At 39.6% G+C, this 23,312-nt stretch overlaps 1 long non-coding RNA gene and 1 other non-coding gene across 2 annotated transcripts in view; one reads left to right on the top strand and one right to left on the bottom strand.

Moving 5' to 3' along the window:
• Positions 1–23,312, bottom strand: part of LOC125282525 (uncharacterized) — a 169,727-nt gene that overhangs the window by 90,401 nt on the left and 56,014 nt on the right. The gene's annotated exons all lie outside the window — the stretch shown is intronic.
• On the top strand, positions 16,861–16,935 carry TRNAE-CUC (transfer RNA glutamic acid (anticodon CUC)). Its single transcript has one exon. It is a non-coding gene; the product is annotated as a tRNA-Glu (tRNA).

Below are 23,312 nucleotides of genomic sequence, written 5' to 3'. Positions count from 1 at the left end.
TGGGTTGGAACTCTGGCTCTGCCACTTACTTGCTGCATGACCTTGGGAGAGTCATTGAACCTTTCTGCATCTTGGTTTTCTCATCTGTGAAATGGACTTAATGATACCACCTACTGCACAGGAACACCACGTCTATTAAATTAGCAAATAACTGAAATGTACATGCACATAGCACTATATAAGTGGTTATTAAATACTGTGTCATTTAACCCACACGTCAATGCTTATGTTATTATTATCCCCATTATATTGTTAAAGCAACCAACACTAAGTCCAAGGTGACACACTTCTTTACACGTCTATGTCTGACTCGCAATGTAGCAAGGCTCAGTGTAGACCGAGGATGAGGTGTAACGTCTGGACACAGTTTGGGTTGTCACAGCTGGGGACAGTGGGACAGAGGCTACCGGGCTCCAGCGGGAAAAAGTGAACAACGCTGCTGAACCTACTATGAGGCAAGGGCAACCCCTGCAACAAAGAATCAGCCGGCCCCAAATGTTACTAGTGCTTCCAGATTAAAAAAAAAAAAAAAAAAAAAAAAAAAAAAAAAAAGTCGCGTACGTCTGTTTCCTTCTAGGGTGACCTGGAGCCTCTGGTAGATCAGAGATCTTCTTCTGCTGAGGCTGGGAACGGAAACTTTCCGTACAGGGGTTGTGTGCGGCCTGGCCCCTGTCTGTGGCGGTCAGGTCCCTGACCCAGAAAGCTGGGACGAGCTGCGCACGGGGTGGGAGTTCGTAATAAATCCAACCGGCTTCATTTTCAATTTAGCAATCTCCCCATGTCAGTGTTTAATTCCGCTATTTCATTCTTTTTTTTCTCCAGCTTTACTAAGATACTGACATATAACATAGTATAAGTTTAAAATGTACAATGTGATTTTATATATATATATATATATATATATATATATATATATATATATATATAAATGATTGCCACATTAGGATTACTAATACATCTTCACCTCACATACTTATCTTTCTCTGTGTGTGTGTGTGCGTGATAGAATATTTAAAATCTATTCTCTTCGTAACTTTCAGTTATATAATACAGGACTGCTAACAATAGTCACCAAGCTGTACATTGGATCCCCAGAACGGAGTCATCTTCTAACTAAGAGTTTGTACCCTTTGATCAACATCTTGTTTCTCCCACTCCCAAGACCCTGGCAACCAACAGTCTATTCTGTTTCTAGGAGTATGAGGTGTGGGGGTCCATAAGCCCAGTGTTCAGCTAGGTTTTCCTGATATTTCAGAGGGAGAAGTAAATGCCAGGAAGGTTTGTGACCTTGTTTTCTGAGGCTCTTCTGGAATCTTCCCTGAATGCTCACATGTCCAAACATGACTGAAGTTCAGCATCTGCTGGACAAGATAACCATGAATGGGCTGCACTCCTTAAATAATAGAAATTAAAATGACATGAATGCGACCATCATTGATGGTTTCCACGGCCATAGTCACCAAGGCAAGAGCTCAGGTCACACTCCCTGGGCCCTGTCTGGGAACTCAGCAAAGCAGAGTAAGGAGAACAGCTTGGGTAAGCGTAGCCTTGTCTTGACGTAGGTGGGTTAGAGTTCTGGGTGTGGGCATCAATGGGCTTAGAAAGAGGGGGGGGCATCTTGGGTACAGCGAGTCAGTCCTTCTTTGGATATGTAACCAATAAAGGGCATGCAGAAAAAGCAGCACCCCAGGATGGAGGGGATAGAGTGGGATTTCTGAAGGTGTTTATAAGTCTCAACTTGTCTATGGCTCCTAAGAGATAAGAAGCTAATGGAAAAAAGGAAAATATTTGTTAATCCAGTATCTGAGGACACACTTAATAACTTGCTGGATGCGCTAAGCGGAAAGGTGCTGAACCAAGGAGAGGGAAGTAGAGATAAAGGGAAATGTCATGACTGCAGCCAGGGCCCGTGACTTGTCTGACACCGTGGTTTGCCAAGGGCCCCCGTGCCAGCCACATATTTACTGACTCTATCTGCAAGACAGATTCCATCCTTGCTTGCAAGGTGGGATGTTCTTTGAGTAAGATCCCTGAATTCTGCTTATGGGTTGGCTCAACTTCCCCTTGTCTCCAGCACCAGCCATCTGCTTTCTTATTCACTTACCTGATAACCCACGACTCAACAGCTCTTAGCCACTTGTCCGCTCACCCTCAGGCTCCCACCCACAGGCCAAAGATCATGCTGACCCGCTCTCTTCATTCCCCTTTTCTTCGTCCCTACAAAATTCTTCCAGTCCTCTGCTTCAGGTTTAGGCCGTATCTTACTCTTTGTTTGAAGTATTGATGAGAGGGTAGCAATTCAGTCCTACAGAAATAACTGGAAAGACTTCATTCTGAACTCCCCAAGGAAATACAAGACAGAGACCTTTACTTTGGTCATTGACAGTATGCCCTTGTGGTTCAGGAAGTTCCTGGAGAGACACTAGAAGAGCTTCCCCCTCGCTTCCTCTCATTCACCTGATGTAAGTATGTTTTTAAGTTATTTCTCTCAATACGCACCCCCCTCCACACACAAATAAACAATCCATGTGTTCGGATAATGATGGAACCAACATGCCATCTCTTCTGCAGAAACCAAGTGCCATTCATTTCCCTACTTTTTGGTTTTCTGTTGGTTTTTGTTGTTGTTGTTTTAATTTTACATAGAAGTCTTAGAAATGTTTCTCACAGGCTTCATTGTGCAAGATGAACACTTTTGCTTCAGGAAGCATACTACATACTCATGCAACAGGGTAACACGGCACGACATAGAACGCTCAAGAAAATGTCTTTCCACGACTTGAAACTGCTGTCCTCTCGTTTTCCAGAGGCTATAACCCCCAGTTCCTAAACTGGCACACATTCTCCGTCTCCAGGAGCAGCTCTGATCCCATTACTCACAGCTCTCCATGCTCTTGTCACACTGGGCTTCTTCTAACAGAACACATTCACTCTCATTTCAGGCGCCAAGTACTCAATTGATAATACGGCCCAGAAGTCCTGCCCCAACCTTGCCAGGGGGAAGCAGTGTGTGAACCATGTAGGTGAAAATGTAATCTGATATTCTTAGAACTTACTGTTCCTGCCTTCCCTCCTTCCTCCCTTCCCTTATTCATGCATGTCTTCTTTTTCCAACAGAAACATTGAGTAACTACTGTCAATCACTCTTCCTCCCCTTGGGCATACAGAACTTTAAAATAAGGCTCACATGGATTTGAGACTCTGGTGGGGAAAGGGTGGCAATCAGAAGTAAAAAAGTAAATGAAATGTTTGTGGGTATTGGTAAGAGCTATAAAGAAAAAGAAAAGACGATAATGGGATAGAGTAGGTAACAAATGACAGGAAGGCCACCTGGATTAAGTGGTGAGTTACAGTCATGCTAATGACATTGATGAGGGAACAGAAGGCAAACTGAGGACAAAGCAGAAGCTGAAACCCTGTAATCCCCCCACCCCCCACCCCTGGATGTATGCAAAGTTCCTCAGGCACTCCTGGCTGCCCTGAAGGACAAAGAAAGTCCTTGCTACCTACAGCCCATTGACAAATCCTTGAAACAGGCACGGTGACATTCCTCTGGGAATTCAGCTGCCTTAATGTTAATACTTTGCTAAGGGCAAAAGGCAGTCCTAGCCTGACCCCCTCCCCTCCACTAAGATCCTGTAAGTCTACTTTAACGTATAAAAATTCCTTTGGAAACTTCCTTTATCTCTAACCCCCCAAGATACGTATTGGCAATCATCACCCAAGCATACGGCCCACCGATATACATCTGAAGGGTCTCATGACTAAGGTTTTATTAGACGGTAATAAATGACCCTTTCCCAACAGTAGCTAGCCCCCTCAAGGTCCTGGAGACCTTGCTTCCAAAATTCCTTAGAGACTAACGCTATCCCTAGCCCCCTCCCCACTTGAGGGTATAAAATAGGCCATTCCTCACAACCCCGGGGCAGCAGCTCTTTCTGCCCACGGGTCCTGTCCCCGTGCTTTAATAAACCACCAATTTTGCACCAAAGATGCCTCAAGAATTCTTTCTTGGTCGTTGGCTCTGGACTCCACCCCACTGAACCTCACATGTATTCCGTGTCCTCATCAATGGGTACTGGGAAGAGGAGAGTAGCAGTGGACAGCTGAGAACTGACACATGGGATATAGTTTAGTGGTAGAGTCAAAAGGATATGCTCATGGAATGGATCTGGACATGAAGTGGGTAGAGGGTGAGGAAAATAGTGGGATCAGGGAGGACCTCTGGGTTTTCAGCTTGACAAATGAGTGCCTAATAGTGTCACTGATGAAGGAAGCAGAAACACAAGAGAAACTTAATTAGGATGGTTGAGTATATCAAAGGCTTAGATGCATTAAATTCAAGATGCCTATCCTATACCCAAGAGTAGATGTTAAGAAGAGGTTGATTACATAAACTGGACATCAGAAGAAGCAGAGACATAAAGGTGGGAGCCATCAGTTTAATGTCTTGGGACTGGATGAGTCACAATGAGATAGGAAAAATAAAGAGGGCCTGGAGCAAAGCACCAGGATGACTTCAATAACCTGAGAAGTGGAGACAGCACTGAAATCTAAACTAACTCACGTCAATTCCTAGGAGCAATGGCAGGGAGGCAACATTGTTACTTTGTCATTCGACGTGAGACACACATGCGTATATAAAACTGATTCGGATCCCATTGTTTCCTGAGTCCACAGATATTGGCAGCGCCGAAATAATAATAATGATGTGAACATTTAAATAAAGCTTAATATACGCAGGGACTGCTAGAAGCACTTCTTGTATATTAACTCACCGAATCCTCACACAAATCTAATAGGACGGTGCTAATTTTGTCCTCACTTTCCATGGAGGAGATGGAAGAACAGGGACATTACAAAATCTAAGTTCACATGGCTACTCAGTGGTAGAAGGAAAACTCAGAGCTGCTCCCCAAGTTCATCCTTGGGTTTATTCAGATGTAGTGATCCTTAAACAAGCAGTCGTCTCCATCCGGTGATGCTGCACTGAAAACAGACAGGTCTGTGAAAATCCCGTTATTTGTAACTCTGGATCACACACACTGCTAATTCTGATTATGTCCTTACTCCACTCTAGGTTCACAGGAAGTAAAGCCAAAAGGGCCCTTCTGCCCAGTTCTTCTCCTTTCTCTGGAAGCTCATGTAGGACATTGGGGGGTCATTTTCCAAAAAGTCAAGTGAAGACTAAGTCAGAAGAGAAGGGGTTATCGACATCCTCCAGCCTGCAGCTGCCCTCCTGATGGTCTCCGACATTGTGGGAGACCGCCCTCTGTCCTGAGCCCTGGGTCTCCTCCCACCTCCGTCACCACCACAGCAGACCTCACCTCACGCTGCCCTGTCCCCTAGGTGCTGCACAATCGGCAGGGAAGGAAAGCAGCAATAACACCAATGACAACAAAGAAAGCCTCTCCTTCATCACTGACTTGAGGCAAGAACCCAGATTTTTAATAATAACATCATATTGGGGAAAAAAAAGTCAAACCAGTGTCTGTATCCATGTGTGTTGTGGGGAGGAGGGAGGGAGGGACTTATGCAAAACGCAAGGCACTTCCACTGATCTCAGGGACTAGCCAGACAATCCCTGGGCACCACAGACTACATTTAAGGGCCATTCTTGTGATTCCAAGAACTGAGGCAGATCAATAGAACCTCATTAGTCCTCTTTCCTTCTAGTCTTCACCAAACACTCACATGAATGCATCTTTGCTTCTTGGGTAGATCTTATAATCAGGAGGCTTTCCCCACAAAGGAGTTCAGGCTCACCTGACCACAATCCATCTCTGTGAACAAGATTTGGACAAATTCATAAGTCTTTCAAGGTAAGAGGTCTTCTTACAAAGTGTTCCACTCTCTTTCAAGAGAGTGAGTGCCCTCCTCTGTGATGTTTTCTGTGGAGGAATAGAGTATGGGACCGAACAAGATAGACAGTATACCAGATATCACAACGTAATGTCATGACTTTTAACATTCTTGCAGAAACTTTCACTAGAAGCCCAGAGTCACCATCCACAGAATCCACAGGCAAACCCAAACTTTGTTCTCATGAAAGATTGCTGGAACTATGCAAACAGAGGCTGGAAGGGTGAGATGATCAATGATTGGAAGGGGGGGGGGCAGTTAAAATGAAGTTGGTATTTCCAACTTAACCTCAACATAAAAGATGTGCAGAGGTCCAAAGGGTGAAAATATCTTTTTCAGTGATGTCTTGAGGCACTGTAAGGGTTAAAAAATAATTACAAGTAGAGATTTTCATTCTATTAGGAAAAACAGATATGCAATAATGCAATAAGTAGTAACTCTGGAATGCAATATATACAGATGCTAAAAATACTTATTTTTACACAAAAATGCCATAAGAATAATGCCCCTAGAAGGCACAAAAACCTTATGATCAATGCAGACTGAAGTAGGTAGAGAATGTCTTTAATGTTCAAAAACTTTGAGATGGATTTTGAATATTAGATAAAGTTTAGTTAAATGGAAGAGAAGGGAGAAGGAAGGAGGGAAATATTCTAGTCCATTCCACAAAAATCAGTGAATAAAAAGCTTTTATGTGCTCTTGCTCACTACTCTGGGGTTTTGTTCTTTTAATCATACCTTGGGTTAGAGTCCATTGCCCATCCCCTCTGCTTCTTTTCAGAAATTCCTCCTACTACTTGTTAGTAGGAGAGAGTAAAGAAATAGTTCTGGCAAAAATTAGCCAATAAACGAATAGCAGTCTTATTTTTAATAGTGGGACTCTGACCATGCTGTCTTCTTGTGAGAGGAAGCACGATACATCAAACCTGCCTTCACTCTGCAGGTTTACCCAACATAAGAGAAAGAGGATCCTTGCTTGTCTGGCTCTCGTCACCTGTGACAGAGTCTGACCATGTCCCGGGCCTGAGGGGCCCAGCATGACATCCCTTGGAGGAAAGGAGTAGCTGAAGAACTACGTTACACTGTGCACATGGAAGAGAGTCTCCCAGCCAGGGGGAGAGCCCCTTCCCTGAGTAGTACTACACACCTCCACGTCCGTATGATGAGCCTAATGATGAACCAGCTTTGTAGTCGGAGGCTGTTCATTTAACCTCTCTGGAACGACTTTCTTAAATGCTAAAATGAGGAAAGTCAGCTGGTATCTATAACCCATAACTCCTTTGAGTAGTGTATGTACAGACACATATACATACACACATATATACAGGCATATACATATGTGTGTGCCTGTGTGTATATGTTTCAGCCACAATACTGCCATTATTATTGTAGTTATTTTACTATTATTAAACCAAAAATTGCTCCCTTTATTTAGACATCACACACACACACACACACACACACACACACACACACACACTTTGTTGCAGAATGAGATGATATGGTGGGAGCTGGACAAGCGGTGCTCCCAGGAGGCACGAATGTTAGACAGGACGAAAACCTCTGGCAGAATTGTGGTATCACTAGGGTACATGGGTCTATGAGGGGTTGGAACACCCTCACTGCTCTCTTCTCTACTCTCAAATCTTCTCCAATCTCCTACTAGTGCCTTCTATTGGCCAAACACAATTCAAAGATTGTTCATAAGAAAGCCCAATGAGTATGATCCATAGAGCAACCAAACAGGGATGATAAGAGCAGGGCATGGATCTAGGAAGTACAAGTAAAAAATAACCAGCACGCAAGAGACAGCAGGGAGGACAGAGGAGTAGGAAGTGCCAAGAATCCAACGTGATGATTTTGGAACTCTGGAGTTGATTTGAACACATGCAGCTTCCAGGATACAGCCTGACTGGTGAATTGCAGTTAATTTCCATCAATTTCAGCTCTGAGTGTACTGCTAGCTACTGATCCCCCATCCGTCCTCCAGTCCTACAGCCAGCAGCTATGGGGGCAGCAGCCTGAATTTATGGGCCACTTGATGGGCCCAGAGTGGGCAATAAGGCCCCTGTGCTCCAAATATCAGGGCTCTGTGTTCTCACTGTGTATTGCGTGTTGAGTCACTGACTGGTGGGCAGAAAAGTTGGATGCCATTGCTTCAATCCCCATGGATTCAAGTGACTTCCAGAAAATTTAAAGGAGCCGCACCTGTTTAGCTGTTGTTTTGCTTGGACATTCAACATCAACCACAAATACAGAAACATTTAGTAAGACACTACCTGTGCCCAGGCTCAAAATATACCTGAGAAAACCTTAAGCTTTCACCTTTGGCAGATCTCTGGTGCAGAGATAAGCTAAGCAATGACAGCGCCAACAACAAAAACTGCCACAAGCCTGGGGTTGGGAGAAAAAACTGATTTCCAGAGTTCCAGCATTATAAAATTCAAATATCCAGTTTTTAACAAGAAATCACAAGGTACATGAAGGAATAGGGAAGCATGAGCCATTCGAAGGAATAAAATGAATGTAAAGAAATCATCCCTGAGGAATCCCAGGTAGCAGACTTATTAGACAATGACTTTAAACAACCTGAAGATGCTCGAAAAGCCAAAGTTAGACATGGGCAAAGACAGGAAAAAGATACATGAGCAAAATGAGAGTATCGATAAGAGAAATTATGAAATGGAGCCAAAAAGAAATTCTGAACCTGAAAAGTATGATAACTGAATAGGATAATAAAATCAGAGAAAATCTTAATGAAACCAAAATTGAGTTCTTTGAACAGATTGACAAAATGGACAAACACTTAGTCAAATGGACAAAGAAGGAAAAAAAAGAAGTTTCAAATAACTAAAGTTGTAAGTTAAAGTGGGGGCATTTCTTCTATCCTTATGGAGATAAAAAGGGTTATAAGTGGGTACCATGAACAACTGTACACCAACAAGTTGAATAATAGATAAAATAGACAAATTCTCAGAAACACACCACCTGGTGTGACTTAATTGTGAAGATAGATTCAGAAGGAACCTATACTACTAAGGAGAATGAATTAGCAATAAAAAAGTGCACAACAAAGAAAAGTCCTGGACCAGAGTTTTTCACTAGTGAATTCCACCAAACATTTAAAGAAGTAGTAACACTAAACCTTTTCAAACTCTTTAAAAAATGTAGAAGAGTAGGGGGAACCTTCTAACTTATTTTGAGTCCAGAATTAAAAAGCTAGATAAAGACATCGTAAGAGAAAAAAATTATACATCAATATCCCTTGTGAATATAGGTGCAAAAATCTCCAACAAAATACTACTAAATCATGTCCAACAGCATATTAGAAGGATTATTCACTTCAATAAGTGGGATTTATCACAAGAATATAAGGGTGTTTCAACATAAAAAAAAATCAATCAATGTAATATATCACTTTAATAGAATGGAGAAAAAAGACATATGATAATCTCAATTGGTACAGAGAAGGACATCTGACAAAATCCAACACCCTTCCATAATAAAAACTCTCAGGAAAGTAAGAACAGAAGGAAAATTTCTCAGTAAGATAAAGGGTATTCATGAAAAGCCCACAGCTAACATCTCGAACGTGAAAGACAGAAAACCTTTCCATTGAAATTAGGGACAATACAAGGGTACTTTCACTAATGCTATTCAACATTATACTGGAAATCGTAGCCAGAGTTATTAGGTAAGAAAATTAAATAGAAGACATCCAAACTGTAAATAAAATTATCTCCATTCACAGATGAAATCCCGAAGAATTCACAAGAAATCTACCAGAACTAATAAATGTATTCAGCAAAGTAGCAGGGTACTAGACTAATGCACAAAAAACAAACAAACAAACAAACAAAAAACAGTTTTGTTTCTGCATACCAGCAATGACCATCTGAAAAGACTATTAGGAAAGCAAGTTCATTTAGCACCCAAAATAATTAAATATTTAGGAATAAATCTATCCAAGGATGTGAAAGTCTTATATGCTAAAACTACAAACACGGCTGAAGAAATTAAGGATGATAGAAATAAATGGAAAGATATTTCACTTTCATGGATAAGAAGACAGTATTTTTAATATGCTGATACTACACGAAGTCATCCACAGCTGTAATACAACCCCAGAATTCTAAGTGTCTTTTTACTGTATTTATTTGTTTTGCAGAAATAGAAAAGGTGGATTCTCAAAAATTATATGAAATTACAAGAGGCCTGAATAACCAAAGGAATCTTGGGGAAAAAAAAGTAAAAAGAATAAAGTTAGAGGACTCATACTTCCCAAATTTGAAGTGTACTGCTACAGTAATGAAAACAATATGCTTGTTTGGCATAAGGACAGACATATAGATCAATGGACTAGAATAAAGCACCCAGTAATAAACGCTGTATGGATGATTAATTGATTTTCAACATAGGCACCAAGATTATTTAAAGGGTGAAGGACAATTTTTTTGACAATTGGTGCTGGGAAAACTGGATATCCACATGCGAAAGAACAAGGCTGCATCCTTACCTTACCTTATACCATATACAAAACTAACTCAAAATGAATATATCAAAAGATATAAGTTTGAGAGCTGAAGCTATAAAACTCTTGGAAAAAAAGAAAACATCAGAGAAATCTCCATGACATTGAATTTGAAGACAACTTTCTGGAAATGTTACCAAGAGAGGTGGCAATAAAAGAAAAAAAATAATAAACTAGACTGTGAAAATTATGGATGTTTATGCTTCACAGAATATGATCCAGAAATGAAAGATAATCTACAGAATGGGAGAAGATATTTGCAAACCTTATATACTTCATGAGGGAATAATACCCAGAATACATAAATAACATCTAAAACTCAATAACAACAACAAAATAAACCAATAAAATCCAATCTGAAAGCGGGTAAAGGACTTGCATAGTCATTTCGCCAAAGAAGATACACAAACGGCGAATAAGCCCATGAAAAGACGCTCAGCATCATCAGTCCATAAAGAGGTGCAGATTAGAAGAATGATATGTGATGATGTCACACCTTCTACGGGGGCTATTAAAACACACACACACACACACACACACACACACACACACACACACACAGCTACTGGTGAAGATGTGGAGAATCTGGAAATCTGAGCATTGCTGGTGGGAATGTAAAATTGTCAGCCACTGTGGAGAACAGTTTTGCAGTTTCTCATAATGTAATACTACCATGTGACTAATCCCTTCCACCCCTAAGTATATACCCAAAAGAACTGAAAGCAGTGATTTGAACAGATACCTGCATGCCAGTGTTCATAGCAGCATTATTCCCAGGAGCTAAAAAGTGAAAACAATCTAAATGTCCAAAACTAAGTGAATGCATAAGGAAAATCTAGTATATACATTAAAAGGGAATATTCTTCAGCCACAGAAAGGAATAAAATTTTGACATAGGCTACAGCGTGAATGGATCTTGAAACCACATTTAATGAAATCGGCCAGGCACAAAAGGACGAGTACTATGTGATTCTAGTCGCGGGACGTACCTGGAATAGGCAGCCTTCCCAGGAGCTGGGAGAACAGGATGAGGAGTTATTGTTTAACGGGTATAGAATTTTTGTTGGGAATGATGCAAGTTTTGGGTATAAATAGTGACGATAGCTATACAGCACTGTGAATGTATTTTATGCTGCTAAATTGTACACTTACAAGCAGTTAATGTGACAAATTCTGTGCCAGGAACTTTCCACTTATTCTATTGCTCAAAGCATGTCTGGGAGAAAGGGTGGGTATTATGATCTGATGTTTAAAGATTTGCTCTCTTTCAGGCCGTGGAGTTGGTACTAAGTAGACATCTGCAGCCCACCCAGAGCACAAGTCCTCAGACAGCACATTCTTGGCATTCATATCTCACGGTGTCCTGCACAGAGTCTATAGGACCAGGCACAGGAATGGAAAACCAGATGTGCTACTTTATGACACCACCTTCCAGATCTCCAACAATCACAACTGCTCCCACTGAAGGATAAACCGAAGGTCATCATCATCCAGGCCTGCAGAGGTGGTGAGTTCAGATGGGGTCTGGAGCTCAAGGAGGTATGTTCATGCAGGCTGAGGACAGTACTGGGGTTCACATGTAGTGAAAATGACCCTACAGCTCACTTTAGTGCAATTGTACCAAACAGATGTCTTTGGGAAGAGTATTCAGAGGATGACGAAAGAGAGACTGGTATTCTCTTCAACACAGATGTCGTCCGCTTTCAGTAAACCGTAAGTGATGATGATGGTGTAACTCTAAATTATCCTTACGTAGAATCATTAAAACTGTGGCATGGAAAGGCTTTAATTCCAACCATTTCTAATCAAAATTTGATGACCCCTGACCTGAGAAGTATTTCACACGATAGTCAGAGATCAACATTTAATACAAAGCTAAGTAAGTGAAAACATCCAGACCCAAAAGTCTGCACATCATGTGACTTCATTTATATGGAATCAGAAAAATGGTAAAAGTATAGGGACAAAACCAGGTCCATGATGGTCCGAGGTGGAGGATGGAAGGGTCATTCTATACCTTGATTGCACTGGTGGTTACATGACTGTATATATTTTCCAAAACTATTTAAACTGTACCTACAGAGGGTGAATTTTACTGTATGTACATCATGCCTCAATAAGCCAAACTGTTACGACCTGGCTTTCTCCCGTAAATATTTTACTCCAAACTTTAATTGTGCCGCTGGGGAATGGGCTCACAAGGAAGAAGCGACCATGGGAAAATGGGGGTGAAAGGATTGTTTCAGAATCTCGTGTCTACTGTTGAAAGAAGCAGATACTCCCTTCCCTGACTTTGCATGGTTGTTCCTTTACTACCAATAAACTGGAAATTGCTCACTTTATTTAGGAAGAGTTAATAGTAGTTTTTGGCATCATTACTGCCTCTGATGAACGGGCGCCTCTCAGGTATGGTGCTTGGTGTTCACTGATAGCCTGTTAGACGTGAGGAGAGTTGTGTTAGGGCCTTACCGTGTGTGTGTGTGTGTGTGTGTGTGCGTGTGTGTGTGTGCGCGCGTGCACGCGTGTGTGCACAGCTGATTAGAACACCTTCATGAAGGGGCATCTGATTTCTTCAGTTGTCCAAGATTGCTAAGACGGCTTGAGCAGTGAAGAGCACTGCTGTCCCCGCAGCACACGGTGGACAGTGGCAGGTCAGTGACTGCCCAGCAGTCTCAGCAGACAGCCCTGCATGGTCTCCAGAGGACCTGAAGGGTCATGGGGTCCAGAGATCCACGTGGAGAAAAGATTTCACTGCTTTCCACTCCTCAACCCTGCATATAAGTTTTGCATCTGGAGGCAAGGATGTGTGGGACCGAGGCCTGCCTGCCTGCATGATTCGGCCCATCATCCCAGGAAAGCACACAGGCTGAGCCAGCGTCTTGGAAGGGCACTTTTAAAAGGGAGGCCCGCCCAGGTTCCTGCAGCCTTCTTTTCTAGCTTTGCTATGGCTGCCCAGTGGGTCCCGCCTCTCTGCCCCCCGCCACCCACACGCCAGCCTGCCATGTCCTCCCAGCACCCGATCACCCAACAGAGCAGTCCACGCTGAGTGAGTCTACTGTGCGCAATGGCAGTGCTTCTGCTGCTCAGGAGAGATTGCATTTTCTGGTTCGGAAAACAAGAAATCTAGGCATGAAATACTGGTAAAAAAATCATCAAATAATTAGCAGCATCTGGTAAAGTGACATTACAACTTAGGGGGAGGAAAGAGTTTTAGAGGATCAAATCTAAAAACAATCATATTTAAGGTGATGTAATTTTTTTTTTTAAAGATAGTATAATAGAGAAAACTCCGAGGCCCAGAAAAAGGCAGATAGAATTTCTAAAATGCTCATTCTTACCTAAAATATGTCATCTTATTTTATGCCCATACATACATATGTATGCATGAGTTTATATATATGTGTGTGTGTGTGAATATAAATAAATGTTATACACATAAATAAACACATTATATACATAAATATATGTAAGTGAATCTCTAGCACATCTCTATTAGGTAAACACTGTTATCGCACTCATGCAGAAAAAAGGGATCTAAAGCTCATAGAAGTTATAAATTGCCAGAATAAACACTGGTGGTATTTGGCTGGATAGAGATCCAAGTCAGTTTGACTCTGAAGGGCGTACTATCTCAGCTAAACCAACAAAAGCCGTGGACAGCCTATATTACTTAGAACCTTGGCCCTTTCCAACATCAGAAATGTGTAGGCTTTGTTCCCAGCAATGGGGTTACTAAAACACTGGAACACAGCAGCCTTAGCAAAAGCAATCTCCGTCTGTGACTGACGTAGGAACTGGACCAAGCCACGTAGGCTCAGAAAGCGTGCTCTGAGGGTTACAGGACGGCTGGCCTGGAGTGCGAAGAGGGCGTCTGTGGGGCACTACTACAGAGTCCTCTGACACAGACAGATGTGGCTCCCATAACCGCTCCGTCAGTCTGTAGCTGTTTCAGCCCCAGAAAATTTTCAAGACTCAGAAAATATTTGCTAAAAGATATTATCTTTAGTATCAATTTAAACATATCAGTTTTAGGGGCGCCTGGGTGGCTCAGTTGGTTGAGAATCTGATTCTTGATTTCGGTTCGGATGGTGATCTCAGGGTTGTGGGATCGGGCCCCACATAGGGTCTGTGCTCAGCGTGGAGCCTGCTTGGGAGTCTCTCTCTCCCTCTGCCCCTCCCCCACTGCTCTCTCCCCCTGTCTAAAAAAATCAGTTTTACAGTTTGAACCTCAGAACTATGATTCTAGAACTTATCCCTTCAGCTGTGATCCTATAACCCTTACGGGGTATCTTTTATCGATCAAGCTAAGATCATCATGTTACTTTGTATAGAAAGCCAGGCATAGAAATCTGAGTCTTTATTTCTCCTACCTGCTCAAGCTTGTCTAGAGAGAAATACAATATATGACTTTTTTGAAAGGAATAAGCCTAGAATTCAAAATGTATCATTTCCTTTATGCACAGATAATGTTTCCTGAAGAAGTGCAAGGAGCCCCATCATTATCATTGCACAACCCATAAATTATGCTCAAAAATATTCTTGGTGACACCTGACACAAATATGTGTGATGGTAAGTACTATATTACTTGTTACACTGCTTGTTCACACAAGCCAAAGTCAATGTACATGATAACCCACCTGCATATTTTACACAAATGATAGGGTATTAGTCACACTGCAGCACACCTTGCTTTTTAGTTATTTGCCAAGTACTAAGTTCTGGTAGGCAAAGACAGTTAATACATGTTAAACTTCCGTATTCAAAATATTTAAAAACTTGGGATATAAGAAAAAGAAAGAAATACAGAGTATAGAGTATTATCAAGAAATACTATGAAGTATTCTATGAAGATCACATATGGTAGAGAGTAATATTTACTTAAATATGCAGATTATGGAAAAATTTTGGTATAAAAATTTATTTTTGATAAATATTTATTGGTTTCCTTTACAAACAAGAACTCAGCTACCTGATACAGACAAATCGATAAAAGAGAACAGACACAGTCCTCCCTTGCTTAGCTAATATTCTAGTAGGATATATAAATAGTAAAAAAAAACCCACTTTATTTAAAAAAATGTCATTTCCAGTTTCTTTGGGAAACAATAAGAGGGTCCTGTGAGGGGCAATACAGGAAAAGCTCCATGTTAAGTACAGTCATCTGTAATGTTGAAGTTGGGTGAAATAATCAATCCATCAAAACTAATCCGTAACTGGTACGGAGGTTAATATTAGCAGAAAAGGACCATAAACAGTTCCTATAGCAGCATGTCCTATGTTCAAACAGGTAAGTAGAGTGATGGAAAATATTAAAAGATCTAAAATTATATTTTGAGCTAGGAAAGCTAGAATGTGTGAGATAGAAAACACACTGGATGGCATGAAGAGCTGATCTGATGTCTTAGAAGAAAAATTAGTGAACTGGAGGAAACTACCCAAGGTGAAGCACAGAGTACAGAAAATGATACGATAAAAACTGAAGTGTCATTGAGCTCAGGGACACACTCGAAAGGCCTCAGATACATGTAAGTGGTGTCCTGAAGAACAAGGAGCAAAACAGTATTGGAGGAAATATTGGCCAAAATTTTTTCCAAATGTAACGAAAACTATAGACCCACAGATTTAAAAAGGGCGATGAGCCTGAAGTATTAAAAATATGGAAAAAAATACAGCAAGTCCCATCATCAAATTTCTATAAACCACTGGTGAAAAGATAGTCCAAAAAGAGAGGAAAAAAAAACAACAACATAAAGAGAAACAGAAACATGCTACATACAGAGAAAGAGAGTAAGGACTGGCAGCAGATTAATTATCCAAACAATCCACGCTAGAAAACAGTAGTGAAAGACCAAAAAAAAAAAAAAAAAAAAAAGTCATCCAAAAATTATAAGTTCAGAAAAACATAAAAATATTTTCAAAATCAAAGGTGAAGTAAAGACTTTTTCATTGATAGAAAAGCTGAAATATTCCATCATGGGCGGACTTCAACTATAAGAAATGTTCACGTCAGTCATTCAGACAGAAGGGAATGATACCATATAGAAATACAGGTTTATAAAAGTGAATGAAAGTACCAGAGATGGTAACTACATGGGGAAAAAATATATATAAGATACAATATAAAAATATATAATATATATAAATATATAAAATATATATAAAATAGATATTATATATTATGTTATTAATATAATAAATATGATATTTAATACCACATATAATTTGAAAAACTTAAAGGAAAGTTGGTGGTTGAACTAAAATAATGATATTTGTGATGCTATAAGTTAAAGTTGTACATTATAAGCACTGAGTTAACTCCTAAAAGAACAAAATAAAAAATTAGAGCTAATAAGCAACAAAAGAAATAAAATAAATATAACAATACTCAATCTAAGGGAAAGGAGAAAAACTGTAAAGAAGGAAAAAAAAACAGATAATACAAATTTTAAGAAGGTGCACAACAGGGGCCCTCAGCTGGCTCAGTTGGTAGAGCATGTGACTCTCAATCTCAGGGTCATGAGTTCGAGCCCCAGGTTGGGTGTGGAGCCTACTTAAAAAATATATAAATAAAAATAAAAAGTAGCCAGATAGATTTATTATAAATAATTTCATTAAAAGTAAATAGTCTAAACACACCAATTAATGTTAGGTATTATGAGATTGCATTAAAATATATATAATGAGACAAACAGGTTTAAAATAAAATGATAGAAAAAGTATATGATGCTAACAGTAGTCAACAATAAAATAGATTAGATTCAGATAAAGTCAATTCCTGATCAGAGAATATTAACGGGAATAAAGATGTGTAACACCATGAGGGTAATGGCATAAACCCACAGGGAGGACATAAGAATTCTAAACATTTAGACACTTAATAGCAGTTTTAATATGTAAGAACCCGAAACGGATAGAACTACAAAGAGAAATAGACAAATCCACAGCTAAAGTCAGCGATTTCATTAACCTTCTCTCAATAATCGATAGAAAAAGGGCACAAACAAATCAAAGAAGACAGATAAGATATAAACAACATAATGAAACAACTTGACCCCTTCGGCATATAAAGCAGTCTGGTCAAAATGAGTCTAAATAAATTTAAAGTAATTCCAGTCATACAGAATATGTTCTTTAGCCAAAATGGAATAAAATTAGAAGTCAATAATAGGAAGGTCTGTAGAAAATCTGCAAATATTTGGTATTAAATAATTCACTCTGAAGAGCACATGGATTAAAGGAGAAATTAAAATTGAAATTAGAAATCAATTTTAATTGAATGTAAACTAAAACACAACATATCAAACACTGTGGGGTGCTAGCAAAGCCGTGTTTAGGAGGAATTTCAAGCCCTGTGCAATGAAATGAGTAAACAAGCAATGTCTGCACACAGTGACTTCAGCTTCCACCTTAAGAAACTAGAAAAAGAAGAGCAAGGGAAAAGAAAACTTAGAACTAAAGGAAATACCAGAGATCAGAACGGAGATTCATCAATTGGAAAATATAAAAGCAACAGAGAAAGTACATGGAATCAAAAGATGGTTCTCTTTGAAGATTAAAAATGGGATAAAACTCCAAACAGACTGAATAGGAAAGCAGAGAGAAACAAAAATTATTATTATCAGGAAATAAAAGCTGACATTGCTATGATCCTACAGATGGTAAAAGGATAACAAGGGACTATAATTAACAACACTATGCAAATGATTACCACAACTTCTATGAAATGGATTAATTCCTCAAAATACTCAGACCATTAAAGCTCAATGAAGAAGAAATAAATAACCAGAAGAGCCCTATATAAATTACACAAATTAACTTTGTGCTTAAAAATGTTCCCACAAAGAAAACGCCAGGCTCAAATGGCTTCAGTTTTGAATTATACCAAACATTTCAGGAAGATATAATAGAAATTCTATATATACTCATCCAGAAAATTAAAAAGTAAGAAATACTTCCGAACTCATTTTATGGTACCAGCATTTCACTGCTAACAATACCAGATAATGACATTATAAGAGACGTAAATACAGACAAATATTCCTCATGAATGTAGATGCAGAATTCCCAACAAAAGTTTAGCAAGCAGCTCCAATAACATTTAGAAAAAGGAACTATCTCATGAGCAAGGACGGTTTATTCTAGGAACGCAAGGGAGGGAGGAAGGATGGAAACCAATATGGCTATTTCAAGACACAGAACCACCATTTGACAAAATCCAACACCCCTTCCTTATAGAAGACCCTCAGCAACCTAGAACTTTCTTACAGTGATGGAGAATACGTATGAAAACTCTACAACTAACATATTTAATGGCAAAAGACTGAGTGCTTATCCTCTGAGATCACAGATGAGACATCTGTAGACCCAAGTCTCTTCTGTAAAAATGGAAATAAGAATAGCACCTATGTGGTGGGGTTGAGTCATGAATTTGATGAGATGTTCCATACAAATCCTCCAGCACAGGTCTTGGCATAAAGCAAGTGTTTAGGGAATGAAGGCTGGTGGCCGCCTGCACAATGGTGGGGAGACGGGGTTCCACACACACACACACACACACACATGCACACACATGCGTACACACACATACACACACACACACACACACAATTTGGAAAAGAAACACAAAGCAAATGTAGGAAAATATTAACAATTGGAGGTGAACATAATAATGTCCATTGTACTTTTTTTTTTGTCTTTCAAATTGTCTGTATAGTTGAAAATAAACCTCATAATAAAAAGTTTTGGTGGAAAAATACTGGAGTGCAGACTGAAACATATAAGGGCAACTGATTTTTTGCAACAATATGAATGCAATTTGGTGAAGAGAGTGCTTTCCAGAAGTGGTACAAGGACAATGGGATATCCATATGTAAATAATAAACTTCTGTTCACACGAAGACCATATGTAAAAATTAATCCTGTGTGTACCTAAGACCTAAATATAAAACCTATAATTATAAATATTCTAGAGGAAAAGTTAGGAGGAAATTTTTTGAGACCCTGTTTATGCAATCATTAGCCATGACATCAAAAGCACAGTCTCTTAAAAATGGTATAATTGACTTTATCAAACATAAGGCTGCCTCCTCATCCAAAGACATATCTAGGAGATCAAAGAGACAATTCTAGATTGGGAGAAAATGTTTAATTTTTTCATAAAATAAAAAGAACTTTTATTTATAATATATAAAACTTTTATTCACAATACATGAAAAGCAAAGAACTCCCAATACTCAAAAAAAAAAAAAAAAAACCCACAACTAAACTAAACTGAAACAACCACAAGAACTTTGAACAGACACTTCACACATACAGAACACAAACCAAAATATCTTGTGCCAAATCAGTACGTGTAAAGGTTTTCCCAAGTCATGAAGAAAAATCATATTAAAACTGAAATGATTAATAATGAATGCCTTGTAGAACGGATAAGATATTGATACCTGACACTCAGCCAACCAACCAATCGCTTTCACCATGGTCAATCCTCTCTTCCAAATGAAGGTCACCTCTAGTGACGGATGCCCTAGGCACTTGCCTGACTGAGTACCTGTGAGTTCATACCTATTTGAAAGGTGGTGTACTACTTATATTTAAACCCTGGCCTCCATGTTATAAAACATCCTTTGACTTGTTTTCCTCAGTTTATTTTGAATTAACTTTACTGTGGTATACTTTGCACATGACAAAATGTATCCCATTTTAAGTATAAACTTCAGTGGGTTTGCTAAAGATACACACAGGAAGTCTACTTGCAGAGTATTTCCCTTATTTTACTTAACAAGTCAGATTACAGTCAATTACTTGCACCAACCCGAGGTCAAGGAAACTCCTGAACTCATTTCTGTAACCATGCATCAGTTTTGCTAGTTCCTTCTTTTCATGTAAATGGTATGTACTGTTTGTGTAAGGTTCTTTCGATCAACAAAATATTTTTAAGAGTTTTCTACTTTGATGCACACAGAAGTAGGTAGTTCACGTTGTTAGGATGTGAACATGATTCAACATTATGCTGTATCAATACAGATCAGTTTATCCATTCACACGGTGATGGGTATTTGGGCAACTTGCAGATTTTGACTACTGTAGTAATATCCTATCGTGGCGTTGATTTATATCTTCCCGATGATTAAAGTTGTGAAACATCAGTGCTTGGTCGTTTGTGCGTCTTCATTCCTTTTTTTTTTTAAGATTTTATTTATTTATTTGACAGAGAGAGACAGCCAGCGAGAGAGGAAACACAAGCAGGGGGAGTGGGAGAGGAAGAAGCAGGCTCCCAGCCGAGGAGCCCGATGTGGGACTCGATCCTGGAATGCCAGGATCACGCCCTGAGCCAAAGGCAGACGCTTAACGACTGCGCTACCCAGGCGCCCCTGTGCGTCTTCATTCTTACAGCGTCCACATCGTCCCCCCATTTTTTACTGAGTAGTTTTCCTTCCTGAGTTGTAAGTATTCTTTAAATATTCTTGCTCCGAGATCTTTGCCAGATACATGTATTATAAATATTTTTCTTTCAAGCTATTGCTTGCTTTTTAATTTTCTGAATGGTGTCTTGGGGAGTAAAGGTTTTTAAAGTTACAATGACTAAATCTTTTTTTTTTCCTCTCTTTCTTATGTGGTCTGTGATTTTCGGGTCCTGTGTTATGGGGTTGAATTGTGTCTCGTTTTCTTTTTTTGACTTAATCATTCTATATCCTTACATCTACAGTGTGTTTATTTTAAGCAGCAAAGAATTGTGTTTTACTTTTTTTTTTTTAAATTCCAGTCTAAGTCTGTGTCTTTTATTCAGAATGTACAGGTGAATTATAATTAATTATTTAAGTTACAAATTTAAATTATATTTAATACAGTTCAGTTCAAGTCTGACATCTTGCTGGTTGTTTTCTGTATGTCTTTTCTCTTCTTATTCCTGATTCCTTTTGGATTAACTGAGTGTTTCTATTTAGTATTTATTTACTTCTTACTAGCTACACCACTATTTTTTAGAAATTGCTATAGATTTTACAATATGCACCTTCAGTTTATTACATTTTACTTTCAGATATCACTCTTACGTACATATAATGTAAGTAGCTTGCAATGATACATCTGTATAAGCGCAAGCTTGGGACCGGAAACCAGTATGAACACCTCCTCGTATTCCTTATCTTTCCTGGACTAATAAGACATATTTGGGACCAACAGAGACATATCTGGGACATGACAATGTTGAAGCTACTCATTATTACAGGACTTACGTCTGAGTAACTACTGCCACACCTAGCCGCCTCTCTGCTCTGCAGAAAGTCACAGTAGTGTAGTCCTTGTGTAGTTACATCCTGGAGGACATTTACGTGTCTAGCATGATTTTTTAAATATTTTGTGTTTTGTACTGTATTCCAGTATTTTGCTGTTGTTGTTAAATTAACTGGATAGCTACTGTGTTACTTACTGTGAAAAACAATTTCCCATAGGAATAGGGTTGGGTGGTCTGGAGGGCACAGGAGGGGAGGAGGAGCCGAAGGAATTTAATTGAATAAACTGCATTTGTGCTTATGCCACTAGAGAGGTTCATATGCTCCGAAGTCTGGTGCTGGAGTTCTGTGAAGACGTGCTAGCAGAGCTCTCATTCATTTCCTCCCTAAACTCTGGACTTCCGTTAGTTGCTTTCTTACTGTTCTAAACTCCTAGTATCCCAGAGAGTAGTCACGGCGTGAATCATCTCTGCGATATCCCCAATCTAGCAACCACACCACATTCCCAACATTGACTACCTAGCCCCAGTTTTAAGAATAAGCTGACGATCATCATTATCAAGCCCAGATCACGGAATGAGAAGTTCGTGTTGTCTTAGTGTAGTAAGTATAAAATGATTTGCAAGTTAATCTTTGTGTAGGGGTTTGTAATGACCTGGTCCCTGTGCCCTGGATGAGAAAACTCTTAGGACTTGCCCTTCATGCTGCACTCTCTTTCATTCCAGGGAATATTCAACATGGAGAATTTGCTCCCATATCTTATTGAGATATATATATATATATATATATATATTTCCTTTTCTCAAAACCTATTATGCTAATACCTATTATGCTAAATCAGCATTCTGTTTAGAATTGGAGAAGACATCTTCAAATATTTGTAGAAAAGAAAAGAAGTAAATATTGCTAATGGGGTGTGTGTGGGTACAAGACAGAGAAAGAGCAAAATGATACAAAAATAAGATAACATTAAGGGCATAATGGGGTAAAGAAAGGAGGACTGACAAAATTAATAAAAAAGGCCATAAAGCTGATTTCAGTCATGCTTATTCCTATGGTGAGTATGGTCTGTGAGGTAATGCGGTCAATGAAGACCTCACCGTCACGGACTTCCTGACTCAGCAGTCTCTGGCCGGAGCTCTCCTAATCAGTCTGATCCTGCTCTTAAGCTCTAACACCGATTTTTGTCTGCCACCTACTACATCATGTAGTAATTACCCACCGTTGTGTAACAAACTGCCCCAAAGTGCAGTGGCTTGACACACAAGGACCTGTTATCTTAGTATTTATGTGTGACAGGAATCCAGGCAATATGCAGCAAACAAGATGTCACCCAAGGCTTTTGTCTCATCTGAAGGTTCAATAAAAGGGTCATATCTGCTCCCAGACTCGAGCCCCTGGTGCGCTGAGTCCTGCTCTCCAACTAGCAGGGTTCAGTTCAGGGTGGGTTATTGGCCAGAAGCTCTGCTCAGTTCCTTAACGTGTAAGTTTCTCCACAGGGCAGCTCCCAACATGGCATCTAGTTCCATCAGAGCAAAAAAGTGAGAACAAAGAGAAATAGGCAAGACGGAAATCACTCTTTTGGTCACCTAATCTTGCAAAACACGCCTCATCACATTTATCTTATTCTATTTCTTAGAATCAAAATACCATGTTCAGCCTACCCTCAAGGAGAAGGTATTAA

The sequence above is a fragment of the Ursus arctos genome, unplaced genomic scaffold (assembly GCF_023065955.2).
Source record: "Ursus arctos isolate Adak ecotype North America unplaced genomic scaffold, UrsArc2.0 scaffold_22, whole genome shotgun sequence".
Lineage (NCBI taxonomy): Eukaryota > Metazoa > Chordata > Mammalia > Carnivora > Ursidae > Ursus > Ursus arctos.
Note: the sequence above shows the minus strand (reverse complement) of the source record. Positions and strands in the feature narration are given on the sequence as shown.